Genomic DNA, 22,471 nt, shown 5'->3' on the forward strand with positions numbered 1-22,471 from the left:
TGCAGTAGTTTCATTTATGAGTAACTAAAGAGATTTGCTACCTATTTCTTGGGAAAAGGGGTTAATTCTGGTCATTTTATATTGGGATGGGAAAAAAATGCAAGATCTTTTATTAAAAAAAATTTTTTTTGAATTACTAATGTGTTCCTTACAGAAAAATCAGAAACTATAACTAAGCAGAAAAAGAAAAATCACCCACAATTTCACCAGTCACTGAGACCTAGTTAACATCTTAGTGTTTATGTGTTCAGCCTTTTCTGCCTCTCTCCACACATCGTAGTTTTTAAAAATGGGATCATATAATACATAGTGTTTTGTGATTTGTCTCCTCGCTTCCTAAACTTCAAATGGTTTCAGGTCATCCTCCATTTCCTAAGAGCTGTGTAACTGTAAGGTATACAATTGACTTTATTTAAGGGCACAGTAGGCAGGAGAAAAATTTCTTCTTATTAACTTAATAGAATATGCCCCTCATCCCTAAAGCCGTTCTCTAAATCCCTAAATGACCTCTGACCAGCTGAGTTTCGGTGTCGGCGTGTGCGACATTTATAGAGAGGGACAATCCCGCTTCGGGTTCCCGCCGACAGAGTCGCAGTAGGACCCCAGAGCCCACCAGGGTCTTCCCGTCGGAACCGCACCTCGCTTCCTCCAGCGGCGGGCCAGCGGTCAGGGGAAGCGCTCTGCGGACCTAGGGGCCCCATTCCCCAAGACGGTGCATCCCCTCCCCCCCTTGCATAGCAGAGCCCGAGTTCTGCGACAGCTCGGCCGGCGCGTCGCCTTGCCTCGCGGACCCTCCCACCACCGGACAGCAAGCTAGATACCCAGGAGGGCCCCGCGGGCGCTCGTGCCGGCCCAGCCCGGCTGCCGCGCTGCACCGCAGCCGGACCGGAGCCGCGCGGAGCCGCGCCGTCCCCGAGTGATGACGCGCTTCCTGCCCTCCCGGCGCGCCGGGCCGTGCGCTCGCGCTCGCCCTCGGCTCTTGTTCCGCGCCTGGAGCCAGCGGCGGCGGCAGCGGCTGAGGCGGCTGCGGGAGCGGAGCGGTCGCCGGGCGCGCGGGGGGTCGCCGGCTGCACTCCGGTGCAGGCGCTCTGCAGTGAGACAGTAAATGCATCCGCCGGTAAGGCTCACGACTCACTCGGGTTTTCCTCTTCCTCCAGCTGCATGCACGTTGCATGAATTTCTCGTGTCTTTTCCCTCCCCTCTACAGAAGGAAAATGTGGGTGGTTTTTTCCTTCCTTTTGCATCTCGTGAGTGATGCAAAAAACCCCGCAAAGCTCCCAGATGTGATGTTCTAGGAGGGCTTTTTTGCAGAAAATAAAAATAAAATTAAATTAATGCACCTGTCTATCGCACATGAATGTTTCACTGCACTGGACCCGGGCGCCGCGGTTTGCAAACAGCCTCGCAGCCGGCGCCCGAGAGCGGATTCCTAGCCGTGGGCAGCCGGTCCCCTCCGGGGCTCCCGCTGGGTTTCCGGTAACTGGGCTTTGAAAAGCGGCCCCGCCTGCATGGAGTGTCCCCTCAGCCCCGGCCGGGTCCCCGCGCCAGGAGAGTTGGCGCGGGCGGAGCGGCTTCATTCCAGCACTGTTCTCCCCGACTCCAGCGCCACTTTGCAAACAAGTCTCCGGCCGGGCTCCAGGCAAAGACAGCCGGCCGGTGCGGAGCTCCTTTCCCAGTCCCGGACTCTCAGACCTGCCGATTCCACGATTCCCCTTTACTTGGCAATCTCGCCACTAGCAAACTGCTGGCCGCTGAGGGACCTAGAGCTAGGGGAGGATTGGGATTCAGTGCCGCTGGCCTCGCGCTGGACCAGGGGCGCCCTCTCCTTCCTCGGCCCCAGGAGCTGAAATTTCGCGCCCACCGGGAGCCGGGGGTCCTGGAGACAGGCATTTCGGGATTCCCTGAGGGGACCGAGGAACGACGTTCGAGGGCGCCATATTTTCAGTGGGTCTTGGCTACGGAGGGGAGGGGGCGAACAGTTGGTGGGCCCGGGGGAGAGCGCGGCGCCCCCGCTGGAGAGGCTGGAGCGGTTTTCGCTCGGAAAGTTTGCGCGCCCAGGCCGGCACGGAGGCGGCCCCGCAGGGCGCGCACCGCGCCTGTCCCCGCAAGGGCGCGCGGGCTGCAGCGCGTCGCCAGGCCGGCCCGCCGGGGTTGAGGGCCGAGAGCCGCCGTCTGGGACTGCGCGCTCCGCTCGCCTCCTTCCCCGGTCCCGCCGAGACACGGCGGTCGGGCCCCGAGGCGCAAGAAACACGCCCCTCTTCTGCCGCCGCGGCGGCCCGGACGCTCCGCGGGAGCCGTGCGCTTGGCCGCGCCCCCCGGCCGGGCACCGGTGCGGAGCGTTTTGCCGGCGCGGGGATCCGCCTGGGCGCTCCGCAGAACGCGGGATCTCACTCCCCGCGGAGAGAAGGCGCCCGGTTTTCGCGTCGGGGCCGACGGCCTGGCTTGCGGGGGCTCCGGGGCGGAACACCAGCCCGAGCCTCCTCTCGCCTCCCTGGCTGCGGCCGCGACAGCAGCAGCGCCCGCGGCTGCGTGCTCGTCTCTCGCCGCGGTGCCAGCTCGTGGGGGCGAGGTTAAGGCGGGGCGTTTCCAGAAGTTGGGGCTTCAGGTGACGCGTGGGGAAACTTGGATTTTTGCTGCCCGTGATGAGCCCAGGTGACCTGGGGAAAGGAGATTGATTCACAGTCCCTGTCTCGTGGTGAAAACTAACCTCTGGCTATTTCCAGACAGTGAGAGAGGAATGAGCTGAAGTGTTGGCGTTGTGCAAGACACAATTAAAGACGGGAGAGTAGGGATGATGTTCCGGAGAACTGGACCCCCAAAATGTACAAGCAGCCTGGTGCTCTTAGTACCACTTACTTTGGCTTCTGATAGTACCCGGGGTGCTGAGTTGTGGCATTCGTCAGGTTGCGCGCTATCCTCCCTCCTCCAGAGCTTGGAGTTGGCGGCTCCTCAGGAGTGGGCGGTGGGGAATCTTTACTTTTGAAATAGATTGTGATCTCTGCTTTGCGAAGGGGCAGGGGAAGGGCGTGTTGGCTGACCTACAGTTCGCTGGCAGGAACGTGCCAGCCTTTCTCCTTGGCGAGAGAAATGATGCCATACTATTGAGGTCATGTCAGCACTTTGGGGCTTTGTCATTGGAGAGGCTTCAGGGGATCACAGAAGGGATGTAGGGGGTGGGGGGAGGCTTTCATCTCGGAGATGTGCCCTTTGTTGTCAGGGATTAGGCTGCTTTTGCGTCTGTCCACTTCAATAAATGCCTCTAGTGGGAATGTCAGCCACTGGGTTTCCAAGATTTTATCTTCCTTGTTGGCTGATTTGGGATATCCATGCAAAAACCCTGGAGGTGCGGTGGTGTGACAAGACAAATGGCCTTGAGGGAGGAGGGATACCTGCACGAATGCTAATTTTGTTTTCACTGAGCCCTAGAATTGTGGAGAACACCCTGAGCCTAAGATACATTTATCTAGAATTAGCATAATTAATTTAGGAGAGAATCAAATCAGTTGCTGAACGCCTCCATCCCTTTTGTAAAGTTCCCAGTCTTAGAAGTGGTACCTTGAATCCCAGAAACACAGGGCTCCTCAGATCGGGGAAGTCACTGGTTTCTCTCTGCCTTTGTACCCACTCAGGTCATCAAGGAGATACTAAAGAGTTATTAGAGTTTCTGTTTTTGGCATTGATGTTGTGCTTCTACCTCCAAAGGGAAGGTGCACTTTTAAAATGATCCTGTTCAATTAGTTATTGGGGAAATTCTTTCTAGGCAAAGGTTTATTTATATGGGTCTTGAATTCACTTGCTGTTAAATCTACTTGTTCAGGGTTTTTCAAACACTGTTCCCTAGAGTATTTTTAAGCAAAGTCAGGTTTTGGAAATAGGTGTGTGTGTGTGTTATTTATTTGCTTTAGTCCAGTTTCTTTTATAGCTCAAAATTATACTGATTCCCCCATTCCTCCACTCCTGGCTCCCAGCAGATCATTTGTTCCTAAGAACAGTTAAGGATGGTTACAGGTGATGAACAATTTAAATCTTTACCAACTATGCTCAGGAAAAAAAAAAAAAATCTAAAGATGTATTTATTCATCTTAGGATTGTGCTTTATAACTATATATATATATATATATATGTGTGTGTGTGTGTGTGTGTGTGTCACATATTTTTGTGCATGTGCTAAACATTACATAATAAAATTCTTAAAAGAGTTTTCTCAATAATGCTAAAATAAAAGATTTAAAAAAGAGAAGTTTTATTACAAACCCTTCAGTCTTCATTCCCAAGTATACTACCTCAATATTTATTTATTTTTTTATGCCTCTCTTAACAAAGTGTTATAAATTGTGCTTTGTTGCCTCTTGCCTGATTCTTATTATAACCTCATGGCTTGATCAAAGTTCCTGCAATTTTTTTCCTATTAAGAAGATTTTGTAACTTCAAGAGGTGAGAAAATGCCTATTCATTTTGGAGAGTTGCCTGACAAGTTACCAGGCTGTGTGTGTGTGTGTGTGTGGCATGCCTGACTCTTGGGACAGTGTCTAAAACTTGTGTTCTGTGACATTACTACTCCAGAACTTTTGAGTCATAATGTTTTCTTGGAGATTTGGGGTGGTGTTTAGCCAATACAGGAAGTACTAAAAAAGAGTTAAATAATTCAAAGTTATTTTTATGGGTACAAAAAAAAATTAAAGCCAAGAAGGAAAACTTAATAAGCAGGACCAGAATTACAGCTTACCATACCCAACTGGTGCCTTTTTAATTACAGTACTTTCCCCCAGAACTTTTTAATCCTATTACTTTTATATTTTAAAAGGAGACTAGTTAAGACATAAGCCAAACAGAACTATTGCAAATAATGGGGATAGATGCTGGGTATAACCAGATGTTTTGCCTAAAGTTAAAAGAGTTAAGGAATCTGAACTCTGTCACACCCCCCTGCAGGCCCTCCTCGCTCCCCTTCCCCAATAAGCAGGAGATTTTGAAAGGCTAAAAAATCTTGGATGGCGTTGGAGACAAAAAACCGAAAAAGAACAAAATGTTTAAGGAAGGCTTCTCCTGTCCATTGACCAAATTAACAGCCTGTGGCTTAGTGGCAGGTGTCACTTGGTTTTGAGAGCCTTTGTTTATGTACCACCCAGAGCTATGAATTAAGACTGGGCTCTTTTGCCACCCGTTTCACAGTGCATTGTCAGAGTCAGTGCCAAAACCATGGTTTTGTTTCTCCCTTAACCAACAATTTAGTTTCAGCCAAAGTGATGCTGTTCTGAATATGCAGAACAAGTAGTGAATATTTGTGTTTCCTTTTTACTCTTTTAGCTGCACTCTTAACAAACAGAATTCTCTAAGCCTGCTATCACTTATTCAGAAATTGTTTTTGAGGGCTTACCGTGTACTTCAAGCTAAGAAATCATCCCCTGGCCTCACCCCACACACTGAGTTCCTAGAGGGTGATATTCTTTTATACTTGACACATCTCACAGATTCCGGGGGCGAGAGGGGATTAGTGTGAAATTAAACAGTACTTGAAGGACAGCATGATCAAAGATATACAAAGGATGTGAACAGGCAATTCCTAAGATAAGAGGTACAAATGGTCATAAACATGTGAAAAGATCCTCAACGTACATAATGGTCAGGGAAATGCAAATTAAAAAACAAAGAGATATTAGTTTTCTGTTCAATTAATTCATGTTGTAAAGATTGGTAACATCCTCCATTAGGTGGGTTGGGGGGCAACCCTCAGACTCTTGGGGGGAGTATGAACTGGTGCAGGCTTTAGGGAAAGCAGACAGTTTTGGTGAAAATTTGGAACGTGTATGCCATATGAACCAGCAGTTGCATATTTGGAATCCTTTCTTACAGAAGTAAAAACATCAGCATGTAGGGATCTGTGTGTGAGGATGTTTATTGCAGGATTACTACAGTAAATAAACTAGAAGTAACATGAATGTCCATCAGTAGGATGAATAAAATAGGGTGCAGCTACTCTGGATTGTTTTGTGAAAGATGTCTATGATACATTACATGTAAATAAAATCGAGTTGCTGAGTATCATATGTATCAATAGTATGATTCTATTTCCGATTTAAAAAAGAAGCCCTAGGTGTATGACCTTGGAGAAAGATATGGAAGGACACATAAAACTAAATATTGTTTAAAATTAGCATCGGGGCAGAGGGGTGATTAACTTGCTCCCTATACACCTTGAATGGTTTACTTGCTCAAACTTGCAGGCTTTTCTGTATGAAAACTCTTTAAAGTATTATTTGGTTAATGAATAGGAAATTTGTCTGGAACCATTTCAGAAACAAATTTGGGCAATATCATGTTTTCTCTGATGCCTTCTGCAGCAATCTCTTGTCTCTTTGGAAACTTTCAGTTAATTATCTTCTAAAATTCTGAGATTTCCCAAGTTTAAGTAAATTCCTTCAGGATAAGCCATGGCTTCTGGAAGAGCTATTTACCTCTGTCTCCCAGGAGAGTGACAATAAGAGGTCATGAAAGCTCTTAGCAAGCAGTTTCCTTTTCCTTGACTTTCTCTGATCCCATTCTGAAGGTGGAGGGGAGGTCTTCTGGGCAACTGAAGAGTCTTCCTAGAGAGGAGAAGCATCTCCTCAAACTTGCTTTTCCTGAGCCCCAGAGAGTTGCTGTTAGATGACTCTGCTGTCATTTGAACCCTGGTCTCCTTCCGCACTATCTTTAGCTTAGCTGATTGCTCTCCCTGTGTACCATTTTCAATCCTGCCCCTTGATGTGATTTTTGAAACTTGATAGTATTTCAGTTCTTGGCAGTCACTACAAAAAAATGAAACTTTCAAAAGCAATGGAATCTCTGTTCACATTTTAAAAAGTACATACCACGTGATTCTGTGAATGCTAGTGGGAGGCTCAGAGTCTCAACTCCCTGGAAGCCAGAGCTGTGCTGCAAATTTGAAAACCATGGTTTAGATTCAGTGGTTTCCAGGAGAGAATGCCTCAGAATCACCTGGAGGACTTGTTAAAACCCACTTTGTTAGGCCACAGTTTCATATTCTGTTAGTCTTGGGTGGGGACTGATAATTTGCATTTTTACCAGGTTCCCAGGTGATGCTGACCTTGCTGGTCCTGGACCACACTTTGCAAACCACTGGTGTAGAGGAACAGCTTCCTCTGTTTTGCAGCTCTTGTGTTCTTGTCTAGCCAGTGCTCTGCCCTTTCATGGATGAAAGTTAGGGTGCCAATCAAGGCAAGTTAACTCAGTTTTATCAGTTTCACCAAGCTGGGAAAAAGAAATATTTGAGTTATTTTACTTAACTGTTTTCTGTATCTTTTGTAGGTGTTTGGGGATGTAGTGATGTTTCATACATGGTTGTATGTGGTTAATCAACAGTGAACGTCAGAGTTCAGGGATATTTGAAATATTCTGTAATGGTTTCTCATGGGAAAGCGGAGAAGACTATTAGTCTCTGGTTCCTGTCTTTTTGTTTTTCATCATACGTATATACATATTCAAGATTTGATGTCACTGATTGCTTTTAATAAAAAGTTGGCTACATGTGAAGGGTATTGCGAAGAAAATGGTGATCAGATCATAAATGGTGCTTAAATTGTTGTAATCTAGTCATTGGTGCATTTGGGGTGGGGTGGGGATGAAGTACAATAGTCATTAATTTCAACAAGTGTTTATTACAGTGTCTCCAGAGGGGACATATTTCTAACAATGCTTATCAGTGACACATAAGTGCTGGGCTGTGCTCGGGGACCCTCACTCGTCTGGATGCCCTCCAGAGGAGTGGCTGACCTGAAGCTCAAGAAGTTTCCCTGAAAGACTCCCCGCTAGCGCATCTCCTAATTCTAAAATTCTTCAGCAGGTAAACACTTGTTCTGTTTTTAGCTGCTTAATTTTAGTGGCTTTCTTCTTTTCTGATGATTTCACATGTAAGTTATAAGCAAAGCAAGATTCGTTGTGATGAGTGGGGTGTATGGAAAGAAGTGAAATAGGAGGGAAATTTTCATGAAGGAGGTCATACTTCAGCTGGTCCTTGGAGAGTGGGCATCTTCTGTAGGGGTCTCCACACTGGCTTCACACTGGGGTCACCTGGGGATTCTGATTTGGTTGGTCTGGGTGGGGCCTGGGCATTGGTGGGTGAGTTTTCCAGGTAATTCTAATGTGTAGCCGGGGTAGAGAACATTCGTCTACAGCCCTCTGGGTCACTTTGCCTCATTCTTTTTTTTTTTTTTTTAATTAATTTATTTAATTTATTTATTTTTGGCTGCGTTGGGTCTTCGTTGCTGCATGCGGGCTTTCTCTAGTTGCGGCAAGCGGGGGCTACTCTTCGTTGCGGTGCGCGGGCTTCTCATTGCGGTGGCTTCTCTTGTTGTGGAGCACGGGCTCTAGGCGCCCGGGCTTCAGTAGTTGTTTTGCCTCATTCTTTGAAGATCTTGTTCATCTGGCCCACAGTCCCTCCTCCCATCAACATTTTTGGTAACTTGGACATCTATATAGATTGTCCCCCCGATTCAGTCCTTTGACCAACTCTCTTTTAGTTATCTTTTTCTCTCGCCACTTCAGCCATCCCTCCCATGGTTATTTCTAGGCTGCTGGTTCTCAGCAGTTTTGCCACCCAGAGGCTATCTGGCAATGTCTAGGGGTGCTACGGGCATCCAGTGAGGGGAGGCCTGGGATGGTGCTAAACACCGTACAGTGCACCAGAGAGCCCTCACCACAGAGAATCACGTGGGCTAAAATGTAAGCAGTGCCATGGTAGAGAAACCGTGCCCTGGTGTCCTGGGAGTTTTTTTTAACCCCGATCCATAGGAGAAATACATCTTACGTGAGACCCAATGCAAATACACATACAACTGAAACAAGTTTCACGAAACAGTGTTTACCCTTACTAGGTATAATGTAGTTGCATACTTTTTATTCTGTGTCATTAAAAAAAATTGCTGGTCATGACCCACTAAGTTGATTTTATTACCCACTAAACTTGCAGCCACAGCTGTGGACCTTATCATTACCAGTAACTGTACCTCCACCAAAATCTTGACAAGCATTCCAGTCCGACCCTCACCTTTTCTCTTTTGTCTTATTCCTGTTATTACCCTGTTCCACCTATCCTGCACCCTACATGGGGCTCTGACCTGGTGACCCTTCCACTTCATCGTCCATCATACTTATTACCTCCTACCACTCTCCCCTCCACCCCTACCCCCAGGTGCTTCCATACACCCTCAACCTCTTTGACCATTTCTCCCTTCGTCTTACTTTCCTGGGAAAACCCCCACCCTCTGCTCACTGTGCTCCTGCCTCAGGCTGATGAACCTGGCTGGAGAAGACCAGCCATCTGCATCGTCTTGCTTTTGATTTATGACCATAAACCTCAAGGCCAACTCTTGACACTGCCCAGCCCACTATGTTTCTGTCCCCACCCCACTCTCAGCTGATGACTTGGCTTATTTCATGGAGAAAAAAGAAAGAGTTAGGAACTAGTTTCATCATCTCCTCATGCTAAATCTGCTAGCCTCCCTGCACCGTAACCACACAGCACTGGAACCACATGTGAACTGGAGCCCGTTCCCTGTTGGCATGCAAGGCTCTCACTCATGCACGAATCTCCTTTCCCTTCTGCATCATTAGTTTTCTCCCTCTGATGGATCATCTCCATGAGAAACATGCTCTAGTATCTCTCGTCTTAAGGGAGAAAGCAGCAACCACAAAACACTCTCAACCCAATATCCTAGTCGGCTGTTCTTCCAATTCCTCATTCTCCCTTGGAGTAAGTATTTTCTAAAAAAAACTGTCATACGTTTTGCCCCATTTCCCCTCTCATTCTGTCTTGAACCCACCCCAGTTTGGCTTCTGCCCCACCCCCCCTTCACCAAAACCATGCTTCTTCAGGTACCAGTGACACCTAATGGCCAACTCTTAGTTGTCATCACCTGCAGCCTCTCGGCAGCAGTTAGCCAGCTCTCTCTTTGGCTGTCTTCGCTTGGCTTCTGCACTGCAATCCTCACCTGGTTCTCCTCCTGCACTCTGGCCGCTCCAGCTCCTGCTCTGCTGCTGGATCTCCCTCTCCTGGCTGCTGAAGGAGGGGGCTCTTCTCTCACACTTCACTTGACTTAGGAGTCTGCTCCAGTATCACCTCCTTAGAGGTCTGCCTGGCATCCCCCAGCCCCTGCTCTCAGCCTCTTCTTTGTTTTCATATCATTTATTATTCCCTGATACAAGCATACTTGGGAGATATTGTAGCTTCCGTTCCAGACCACGGCAATAAAGTGAATATCAGAATAGAGTCCTACGTATTTTTTGTTTTCCAGTGTATATTTACACTGTACTGTAGTCTACTAAAAGTGTGCAATAGCATTACGTCTAAAAAAAACAATGTACATACCTTAATTAAAAAATACTGAATTGCAAAAAAGTGCTAACCATCCTCTGAGTCTTCAGAGAGTCATGATCTTTTTGCTGGTGGAGGGTTTTGCCTCTATGTTGATGGCTGCTGACCAGTTTGGGGGGTGGTGGCTGGAGGTTGGGGTGCTTGTGGCCACATCTTAAAACAAGACAGCTATGAAGGTTGCCCCATTGATTGACTCTTCCTTTCACGAACAATTTCTCTATCGCATGCCGTGCTGTTTGATAGCATTTTACCCACAGTAAAACTTGTTTCAAAATTGGAGTCAGTTCTCACAAACCCTGCAGCTGCTTTATCAGCTAAGTTTATGTGATATTCTAAATCCTTTGTTGTCATTTCAGTAATTGTCACGGCATCTTCGCTGGGAATACATGCCATCTCAAGAAACCACCTTCTTTGCTCATGTGTAAGAAGCAATTCCTCATTCATTCAGATTTTCTCATGAGATTGCAGCAATTCAGTCACATCTTCAGACTCCACTTCTAATTCTAGTCCTCTTGCTCTTGCCACCACATCCGCAGTTACTTCCTCCACTGAAATCTTGAACCCCTCAAAGTCATCCATGAGGGTTGGAATCAATGTCTTCCAAATTCATGTTAATGTTATTTTGATGTCTTACCGTGAATCATAAGTGTTCTTAATGGTATCTAGACTGGTGAATCCTTTCTGGAAGGTTTTCAATTTGCTTTGCCCAGATCTATCAGAGGAGTCACTGTCTATGGCAGCTACAGACTTACAAAATGTATTTTTTTTTTAATTTATTTTATTTTATTTATTTATTTTTGGCTGTGTTGGGTCTTTGTTGCTGCACGCGGGCTTTCTCTAGTTGCAGCGAGTGGGGGCTACACTTCGTTGCGGGGCACGGGCTTCTCATTGTGGTGGCTTCTCTTGTTGCAGAGCATGGGCTCTAGGTGCATGGGCTTCAGTAGCTGTGGCACGTGGGCTCAGTAGTTGTGGCTTGTGGGCTCCAGAGCGCAGGCTCAGTAGTTGTGGCGCGTGGGCTTAGTTGCTCCGTGGCACGTGGGATCTTCCCGGACCAGGGCTCGAACCCGTGTCCCCTGCATTAGCAGGCGGATTCTTAACCACTGCGACACCAGGGAAGCCCCAAAATGTATTTCTTAAAGAATAAGACCTGAAAGTTGAAATGACTCCTTGATCCATGGGCTGCAGAATGGATGTTGTGTTAGCAGGCATGGAAAATATTCATCTCATTGTATGTCTCCGTCAGAGCTCTTGGGTGACCAGGTGCATCGTCAATGAGCAGTAGTATTTGGAAAGAAATCTTTTTTTCTGAGCAGTAGGTCTCAACAGTGGGCTTAAAATATTCAGTAAACCATGTTGTAAACTGAGTGTGCTGTCATCCAGGCTTTGTTGCTCCATTTACAGAGCACAGGCAGAGTAGATTGAGCATAATTCTTAAGGGCCCTAGGATTTTCAGAATGATAAATGAGCACTGGCTTCAATTTAAAGTCACCAGCCGCGTTAGCCCCTAACAAGAGAGTCAGCCTGTCCTTTGAAGCCAGGCATTGACTTCTCCTCTCCAGCTATGAAAAGTCTTAGATGGCATCTTCTTGCAGTATAAGGCTGTTTTATCTACATTGAAAATCTGTTGTTTAGTGTAGCCTCCTTCGTTAATGATCTTAGCTAGATCTTCTGGATAACTTGCTGCAGGTTCTGTGGGTTGGCCAAAAAGGTCGTTTGGATTTTTCCGCAAGATGTTACAGAAAAACCCGAATGAACTTTTTGGCCAACCCAATACATCAGCACTTGTTGCTTTGCCTTGCACTTTTGTGTTATGGAGATGGCTTCTTTCCTTAAGCCTCACTAACCAACCACCGCTAGCTTCACTTTTCTTCTGTAGCTTCCTCACCTCTTTCAGCCTTCCTAGAATTGAGGAGACTTAGGGCCTTGCTTTGGATTAGGCTTTAGCTGAAAGGAATGTTGTGGCTGGTTTGATCTTCTATCCAGACCGACAAAACTTTCTCCATATCAGCAATAAAGCTGTTTCCCTTTCGTATCGTTTGTGTGTTCACTGAAGTAGTACTTTCAATTTTCTTTAAGAACTTTCCCTTTGCATTCATTCACAGCTTGGCTGTTTGGCACAAGAAACCTAGCTTTTGGCCTGTCTGGGCTTTTGACATGCCTTCCTCACTAACCTTAATCATTTCTAGCTTCTGATTTAAAGTGAGAGATGTGTGACCCTTCCTTTCACTTGGACACTTAGAGGCCTTTGTAGGGTTATTAATTGGCCTAATTTCAGTATTGTGTCTCAGGGAACAGGGAAGCTGGAGGAGAGGGAAAGAGACAGGGAGCTGCAGGTTAGTGTAGCAGTCAGAACACAAGCATTTATTGATTAAGTTCGTCGTCTTATATGGGTGCAGTTTGTGGCGCCCCCAAAACAGTTACAGTTGTCACATCAAAGATCATTGATCGCACATCACCATAACAAATATAATAATATTGAAAAAGTTTGAAATATTGTGAGAATTACCAAAATGTGATGCAGAGACAGGAAATGAGCAAATGCTGATAGAAAAGTGGTCCTGTCAGACTTGTTTGGCGCAGGGTTGCCACAGACGTTCAATTTGTAAAAACAATGGTATCTGCAAAGCGTGATAAAGTGAGGTGCAGTAACATGAGGTCTGCCTGTGTTACATACATGATTCATTTATTGTCTGTCTCATAGCACTAGAATGTAAGCTCATGAGAGAAAACATCCCTGGGACTTGTGTCCCCAAGTGTCTAAAACAACGTCTGGCACATGATAGATAATCAACAAAATTTTTGTTTAATTGAAGTATAGTTGCTTTACAATGCTGTGTTAATTTCTGCTGTACAGCAAAGTGATTCATTTATACATATACATACATTCTTTTTCATATTCTTTTCTATTATGGTTTATCACAGGATATTGAATATAGTTCCCTGTGCTATATAGTAGGACCTTGTTGTTTATCCATCTTATATATGCTAGTTTGCATCTGCTAATCCCAAACTCCCAATCCATCCCTCCCCTACCCCTCTCCCACTTGGCTACCACAAATCTATTCTCTGTCTGTGAGTCTGATTCTGTTTCATAGATAGGTTCATTCAACAAAAAAATTTTAATGTGAGTAATTGATGAAGAAAACTTGCTGGTTATAGAGTTAGCCTTCCACGAGGTAAAGTCATTGTTTTCCAGATTGGAGCTAAGGAAGAGAGTAATGTTGAGGTGGAAAAGTGTTGTCCCTTGGGGGCAGTGTTTCTTAGGTCATGTGCTGAGAGTTAGGGGTTCAAGCACTGAATGAATGAAGCCCGTCCTTGTTAAATACTTGCTGAGTGGTGGAAGGCACCTGCTGAGGACAGCTAGACAGAGACAGATGGCTGCCTCTCGCTTTTATGTCTGAAGAGGGGCTCTTAAACGTCTGCTTGGTCACTCGCCGCTGGGTTGAAGACGTTAAGTTCACTTGTCTTAAGTGTTTATCACTGACCTCAATGTTCTGGTGAATTGTTGGTGCATCACTTGTCCCCAGAGTCCACTTGACCGCACAGAGAGATGTCTCCTTTTCCTCATACGATGTTTGAGGCCCTGGCTGAGTGAATTCCTGCAGATGGCTGAAGTGTGCCTTGCTGCCCTCTGCACTACTCTCGCAAGCACCCAGGCTCCAAACTTTGTGTGTTTAAATCAAGACCCCTCTCTTTCTGTTTGCATGCTTCACGACTGCCCGTTGAATTACTTGGCATCCGTGTCTGGGACCTAGTTTGATGTAAGTGGAGATATTTCCCGAGTGTGGCCTGAGATCATGTGTGGTACATCTTCCAAGGGGAGTGTAGATTATTCCTGGGTTTGAGAGGTTACACTGAGGGCACTTTAAGAGGCCTAATTTTCTCTTTGAAGGGCTCTCCATTGGGCTCAGCACCTGTCAGTCCTGGGCCCTTCCCTCGGGGTTAAAGGAGCTCTCCCTCTGGGTAAGATGTCAGCCACGGGCAGCCTGACATGCAGCCACAAAGCCGTCGGGTCTACTACATCCAGGAAGAAAGAGTAGATGTCTTTGTGGGACCTGTTTATTTTTATCATCAGTGTTTTATTTCTTTAAAAAGGGAGCCTGAATGGTTCTAGGTCAGCCTCTCCCTTTGACAGGGAAGGAACTGAGTCCCAGAAGGATGAGACTGACTGGAGCCACTTGGCAAAGCTGGCACTGGAGTCCCACTCTCCTGACCACCACTGGGCACTCTCTTCTTTTCCTGGGATGTCTGGGGGGACCCCGACTTTAATTCATGACTGTGATTCTAGGCTGTGGGTGTGCATCAGAACCACCAGGGAAGCTCCTTAAACCTGCTGATTGTGTTGGTTCCCAAACCACGCCCTGATTTGGAATCTCTGAGAGCGGGACCTGGACACTGTACTGTTTTTTTTTTTAAATTCCCTAGGGAGGCTCCTAGGAGAAGTTGCCCAGGAAGGGTGCGTAGGGGGTAAAATCAGCCAGGGCACTGGGGACAGTTGCCCAGCAGGGGAGATGCTTGCCGGCCTTGCACTCTGGACAGACACGGCTCCTTCCTGATGCTGGACAATCATTTCAACCAGGTCAGTCTGCTCCTCTCTCTTTCACACTCCCTCTGGTTACTGAGTAAGACCCTGCAGGGTTACAGGTTTAATGCATCTTGGAAGGGCTTTATATTCTCTTTGGGGGCACGTCCCTAGTGTGTTTTGAACTACTTAGGCAAGAATGAAAGCTGAACTCAGTTTGAGAGAATCATCTCCTGAGGGTTTTTATGGGCGCTCTTGATTAGGGTCTCTTGGTACCTGCATGTTGAGGGTGACCTACCAGCTCTCAGACCAGCTGGAAGCGAGAAGCTGGCCACGGGTGCTGCCCTGACAGAGGTAAAGGGAGAGTGATTGGCTGTGCAGGGCAGGTTTGCACAATTTTATAAGAATGAAAAACCACTTGCTGGCTCTTGCTGGTGAACTTGCAGATATGTTAGAGCTCTGAGTTTGTGACAGTTGATACAGGCTCCAGACTGCACGGCAGAACCAGTAGTGATGCCCTGTCCCCCCAGAGCTGGCTCTCTGTTGGACCTGACAAATAGGGTATGTGCAGTTTTATGAACATATCTGATGAAGATATGAGAACAAGCCCTGTGGAATCTGAGAAGCATCAGGTGGCCAAATGTCCCTCACAGAAGGAGTCGGAGAGGGGCACTTTGCTCCTGAATTGGAACCTGACAGATTGAGTTTGTTAGGGCTGCCGCATCACAGTACCACAGGCTGGTGGCTTAAACAGCAGAATTTTACTGCCTCAGTTCTGGAAGCTGGAAGTTCGAGATCAAGGTGTTGGCAAGAGTTGGTTCCTACTGAGAGCTGTGAGGAAGCATCTGTTCCAGGCCTCTCTCCTTGGATTGTCGATGGCCATCTTCTCCCTAGGCAGGTCTGTTTCTGTGTCCAAATTTTCCCTTTTTATAAGGACACCAGTCACAATAGATAAGTGAGGGCCCACCGTAATGTCTTCATTTTAACTTGATTACCTCTGTAAAAACCCTATTTCCAAATAAGGTCACATTCTGAGAGACTGGGAAGTTAGGACTCCAACATTTCTTTCTTTTTTTGGGGGGGCCACGCCACGCGGCATGTGGGATCTTAGTTCCCCAACCAGGGATCGAACCCGCGCCCCCTGCAGTAGAAGTGCAGAGTCTTAACCACTGGACTGACAGGGAAGTCCCCAACATTTCTTTTTTGAGGGGACGCAATTCAAGGCATAACATAGATGGTCAAACTGACTTGTTTCTCAGAATCAGCATCTGACATGGAATGCTTGTTACTGAAGTTACCTCTTTAGGCTAAGGGACCCTCGTCCATTTTAGTGGCTGAATTCTGCACCTGCCAGTTTCACTGACCTACACCTGGGACTTTACATTTTCCTAAGGTCTTGTCTCTGTTTTTAGCCATCATAATGATCATGGCAGGCAGGTATTATTTCTACTTTGAGGAAATTGATGTGCATCAAGGTTTACACACTAAATACTGGCTAAGTTTGATTCAAGCTCAGATTTTCTCCTCTGTATCCTAGGTTTCTCCCATAACACTGGTGATTTCTCAAGTCTTGATATGCATAAGAATCTCCTGGGAGACTGGTTAAAAATACAGATTGAGGAGACTTTCTGGAATACTACTGAACCAGAAGCTGAGGTTACAACCAAGGAATCTGTATTTTTATCATTTCCTCTGGAGGTTGTGATGCACTCCAACATGTGAGAATGAATGCAGTCTACCATGGACATAATATTTTTTGCAGGGGAACCCACCAATACTGCCAGGTTCCCATTTGATTTTCTGTTGGTGGCTTGCATGGGAGGCCCTAGGAGGCATCCTGGGAAGGTGCTCACTGGAATTGGGGTGCTTTGAGCCCGAGGGCGTCGCCTTCTTAGACGGTACCCCTGCCACCAAACTGATGGGGAGGGTCAGCTGCCAGGCTGTGCTCAGTGTCCCTCAGCTAATGAAAAATAAATCTGTCTTGAACTTTCTGTGCTGTACAGATGCACCTTGCACCACAGTGGGGAACAGGTGGGAGATAAGTTGAGGCCGTGTGATGACAAACACTGCATGCTTTATCAAAGCAGAAACAGAATTGGCAAGAGGACCAGACAAGAAAAAATTATGACTATTAAGTATTTATTGTTATAAAATGTATTTGCATGAACTAAAATCTGATGGCGCATGCCCAGTGCAAAAGAATCACCTAGAGAAGCTTTTGAAACCTGGATTCCTAGGCTCCACCCCCAGAGATTTTCTTTCTCAGGTGGGACTCAAAAATTCTGAGCTGCTGGTCTGGGGACCACATTTAGAACTGGCAAGTGAATATTAATAGAAGATTGTCACTGTGTAGTTCATCTGTTGATAGTACAATGATAATCTCTCTGAATAATGACAACATTTCTAAGTCTTGGCCATTAGCCTATAGATTATAACCCATACTCAGGATCAGTGTCCAAGTTAGTTACTTCACCAAGCCGACTTTATTTTTATTTTAAAAAATATTTATTTATTTAAATTATTTATTTGGCCACGCGGGATATTTTTAGTTGCGGTATGCGGAATCTAGTTCACTGACCAGGGATCGAACCCGGGCCCGCTGCATTGGGAGCACGGACCGCTGGACCACCAGGGAAGTTCCAACTCAATTTTATTTTAGTGACTATATAACAAAACACATGCTCTCTTAGTGCGGGTTGCATTTCCTAGAGTGTGGTCCTTAGGTCAGTACTCTCAGAATTACCCAGGAATAAGATTAAATACTCTAGCTGCCTAGTCCCCAGATATTCTAATTTGGTATGTCTGTGTGGGGTCCAAGAATAGGGAGTTTTCGTAATCAGAAGATTGTTAGGTATACTGAGGTTTGAGTGCCACTGAGCTAGGGCTTGGAAAAGAGTTGTGCTTTTTACCAGAAGCTAGCTACATAGTAAGGTTAAAAACAATCTATGTTTACAAACAATCAACATTGGCATTTGTTGCCATTTTCCGGCTAATGCTGTTTGTAGTCTGGAGTTACTAGGACCTTGTTCTGCAGCAGGGATGTAATTTTAACAGATTGTTAGAGTTCTCTTTGAACAATCATCCCCCTCCGTTTTGTACATAAGCTCATGTAATTCATTTTAAGATATGTCTTAAAACAAAAAGTTATCTTCCTTGTCCAGGTAAATTCCTTTGGAGCATTGATAGTAATGTGAAATTTATTAGAGGTTTTTGGAATTCAACGAGGCTTTGTGGTTTTAAACTGCACAAGTGGTTAAGGATGACCTTTGGTAGAAATAGGTTTGTGTTCTTGGGCTCTGTTTGTATATTTAAAAAAATTGGTAAAATGCTTTCATATGAGAGGGTGTGGGGTTGAGGGGAGGGACTCTCCAATTAGTAAAGGAAATTCAACTGCCTTGACCAATAGATCTTGGTACTCTCTGCTCCTTGCCTTGCAGATGTATCTGCAAATTGATCCCACCCTACCACCCCACCCCCGACAAGATTTTTACTTCTAGGTTCTTCCTTCTGGCAGAATGAGGACCTTCACTTTCAGAAAGAAGAGCTAAGATTAATTTTGTGTCTTTGGGCCATACGTGCCCTCATCACTTTATATAATGTATTCTTGAAAAGTTAGAGATAAATAATCTATTTTTTAACATTGCAGCAGGAACTGCGGGTGTTTGTCAAAATGGATAGAACTATACACTTAAAAAGAGTGAAATTTACTGTACATAATAATACTTAAATGAACCTGACTCAAAAAATGTGTCAGGGGAACTTGTCACTTTAGCCATTCTTTTTGTGAATTAGTTTTCGAATTAAAGATTTCGTTTGTGATGCAAATTACTCCCCTAGGTCCGCCTCTGTTCCATACATGTTTGAAAAGCATTCTGTGTGCTTTATCTAGGTTGGTGCTTAGTGGGGTGGGGGGAGTGGAGGTGGCACAGGGCTCTGAGGGATGGGATTGACCTCCCACCCATTCTTCTTGATCATCTTCATCTTAGTGCCACATCTAGTACATGGTGGGAGTTCACAAAGGTTTTGGGGATGAATTAAACCACCATGCTGACGGAGAAACTAAGGTACTGAGAGGCCAAGTGGCTTGTCCAGATGTGAGGGTGGAATGGCTGAAGTGGGAGAAGAATCCTTCGGGCCTCTGTATCCTTCCTCCAGCTTAGGTCTTATAAATTCGTATTTTATCAGTTGGGAGTCTTTTAAACCAAGATGCACCTGTAGCCTGGTAGGGTGGAGGCATCTTGTTATCATGGAGGAACCCTGGCTTTGAAGTCATTCATCAGTTTGGCAAATCTTTTTCTGAGTGTCTGTGAGGAGCATGGTGGATACGGCGCAGACCTGAGCCCTGATCTCATGGAAAGCACAGTTTGGGAGGGTATATGTGTGAGCAGGAGGCATTAAAACAAATCAGAAGAGGGTTGATTGTTGCAAAGGGTTACATGTAGGAACCTCTTATACAGTGACCGCCATTCATAGTGTGACCTTGGGGGAGTCCTCTAACCATTGTAAGCTTCCGTGTCCTCAGTAAAACAGACAAATCAGTGATTTGTTGCAAGGATTCAATGAGATAATAAATACAAAGCAGACTGTGCATGCTCCTGGGCACATGGTAATTAGCTGTAATTTGTTAGGGTGAGTCAATGGAGATGTGTGTGTATTTCTCACCTCTGTGCTGCATTGGCTCTTGTAGACAACCTCAGAATGGGAGTTTGGTATGTTTGTTTTTTCTCCTCTGTGTTGGATCATCTGAAGAACAATGGGGGGATGTATTGGAGGGCTGTGTTGGTTGGTTTTGTTCGTTGACCAATGAAGTTGAGGTGGGAGCAGCGCTTTCTAGCCAGGGAGCATGGTTACGATCATAAGTATGCCGAGAGAGTGATGCCACCTGCCCTACCTCAGTCCCGCAGGGGCCGCCAGAGCTCAGGTTGGACAAAGATGATCATTTTCCAGGTGGGCCAAGACTTGGAAAAGTTTGGGAAGGCCTTCAGCTCTAAATGTGCTCTAACCCTAACCCCCGGAAGCAGGAGCTATGTTACTAGATTTTAAGTTAACTGATGAGAACAAGGTAAAGGAAGCAAGGGCCGCCACAGGCTGAGTAGGAGCTTTAAATGAGAGATGCAGATGATCTAGACCAGGGTTCCCAAACTTCTCTGATAATAAGACTCACCTGAGTACTTGCTAAATTGACAGCTCACCCGGCCTACACTCATCTGGGTTGGGGCCCTAGAATCTGGGTATGTAACAGTTACCCCAAGGTGATTCTTACTGGGGATATTTGAGAAACCCTGGATGAGGTCATAAATCTCTTTGTCCTTGCTGTCTAAAGCTTGCTATCCTTCCAAGGATCAGCAACTTCAGCATCACCAGGGAACTCGCTGGAACTCTCAGGCTCCATCCAGACCTGCTGACTCAGAATCAGCATTTTAATAAGATCCTGAGATAAACGTGTATGCACGATAAATTTGGGGCAGGGTTTGCCTAGGGGGCAGGGACACCTGTCAACATTTTACACCCGGGAGGTAGTGGTAACAAGGTCTGATCATCTCTTCTGAGGAACTGGAAGAGATGCTAGGCCAGGGATTTGACCTCAGGCTTCTGACTCCAAATTGAGTGATCACACATCCTCTTGACTGTGGTCCTTACTGACTCTTAGGGTCTGTCTCTAACCTGATGTCAGGGCCCTCACCAGCCTGTTAAATGTTGCATCTGGGAAGAATGACACCTGGGGACAGGAGAGCACTGCTGGGACCACTCAAGTGTGCCGTAGTCTTTGGCATCCATTAACTCTGTCAGGACCCCTTCTCACTGTTCCTGGGAGGAGACTTAGGTCCAGATGTCAAAGTCAGCGCCTTTGAGTTCTTGGAGACTGCAGAAGTTTGCATCATACCAGTGGTGGGTCCCTGAAAAAGTTGTTTAATCTCCATCCAAGGACAGGATCAGATGGAGTGCAGTTTTTCTAACGCTCCTCCAGGCTCCTTAATCCTCCTTCTCCAGGCACGATGTCAGAGACAATACCCTGCGAGGCATTTGCCAAATGGCTTCAAATAAGCGTCCACACACATTTCCAAAAAGACAATTAGAAGCTTATTTGATGAACTAAAGGCCTGCTGTGCTAGACATTAGTTGGAGAGAGTCAGTGCCAATTTGGGAAGCTCTCCCGGGGATTCTTTCTTATCACAGCCCCCTCTTGGAGAAGCTGAAGTGGGGAAGTGCAGAGACTGCCAGGGAGAGGGGAGGAGGACCGGGAGGAGGGGCAAGGGGAGTGACTGACCCAGAGAGAAAGGAACAATGGCTCTGTCTCCTCCCAGGAGAATTGGAATCTTTGCAGATAAAATCAAGCGGAAAAGTGAAGGTCATTACAGATTCATCAACAATAGAATCCTATTACTAGTTACCGCTGGTGTGTTGTGGCCAGGAAGACTCTTTAGGAAACTGAGCCCTAGGGAGGTCATGGACTCTGTCCAAGGTCATGCATTGGGTTAGTGGCAAAGCCTGGGTCAGGGTCCAGGGATTCCATCTGTGCTCTGTCCCTGTGCTCTGCTGCCTTCCCTATGGGAGGGAAGATGCTGAGAATGTGAAATTGTATAATGATTGGATCCAGATGTGCTGGCCCTACCCCCCACTTTAAAGCTAACATAGTAGGTTTTCCTTTTCTTTTCTTTTCTTTTTTTTTTAATGAAATAGAATATTTTAATCTGCTGGTTTCACTTGCTTGTCCACCTTACGCATTCAAGGGATAAAGGTCAGGAAAGAAAAATCACAAGCCGGTAAATATCCCTTTGTTGGGGATGTGACACCAGGCTCTTTGTCTTGGCACCAGACTGAGTGACCTACGGCACACAGGACAGGGACAAGCTCTGCGCTGGACGTGGGCAGAATGTTTGTGTTCATAGTTGGAGCATGGATTTATATGCTCTTGCCAAGGACAGATGCATGTTACGTTTTAAAAATTAAAGTGTGGGAAGACAAACGTTACGATGGTTCTTTTAGCTTGAGTAGGGGATCCTAAAGGACTCCAGTGCAGAGGCATGGGGAGGATGTAGCCATTTCTGTGATGCCTAATTGCTCGTGTGGAAAGTCTGAAGCCTATAATATTTATGCCACACAGCTTAGCAATAGGTTACACATTGCCTTGGTTAAAAATAGTATAACGTGTGTGCCCATTTTATTTTGTCCACTAGATTGAGTTTTGAGGGCAATAAAACCCTTCTTTTGTCCAGCGGTCTCGGGACATGTTAAGTGATTAGAACATCCTGCTGCCGTGGTCAAAGGAGATAGATGCTTTGGCGAAGTGGGACTTGAGCTGGAGGCCAAGTGCACTGAATTTTGGTGTCCTTCCGTGTGGTGTTGGCTGTGTCAGCCAGGCCATTACAACTTCTTATCAACCATATGTCATATTGGTTGAACTCAAGTGTTTTTCTTAATTGAAGTATAGTTGATTTACCATGTTGTGTTAGTTTCAGGTGTACAGCAAAGTGATTCAGTTATGTATATACACACACACACATACATACACACACACATATACATATATACACACATATATACATACACACACACACACACACACACACACACATATG

The 22,471-nt window shown here is 46.0% G+C and overlaps 1 protein-coding gene across 6 annotated transcripts in view; it reads left to right on the forward strand.

The window, feature by feature from the left end:
• Positions 1-962: 962 nt before the first annotated feature.
• Positions 963-22,471, forward strand: part of TLN2 (talin 2) — a 447,219-nt gene continuing 425,710 nt past the window's right edge. For 5 of the 6 annotated variants that reach the window (XM_082444639.1, XM_082444638.1, XM_082444643.1 and 2 more), the window contains exon 1: positions 963-1,117. The gene's annotated coding sequence lies outside the window, so the exon portion shown is untranslated. Of the gene's footprint in view, positions 1,118-1,925; positions 1,945-22,471 lie in introns of those variants that run through there. The other variant, XM_082444641.1, reaches the window with a different exon arrangement.

The sequence above is a fragment of the Balaenoptera physalus genome, assembly GCF_965194825.1.
Source record: "Balaenoptera physalus genome assembly, chromosome: 2".
NCBI classification, from domain to species: domain Eukaryota; kingdom Metazoa; phylum Chordata; class Mammalia; order Artiodactyla; family Balaenopteridae; genus Balaenoptera; species Balaenoptera physalus.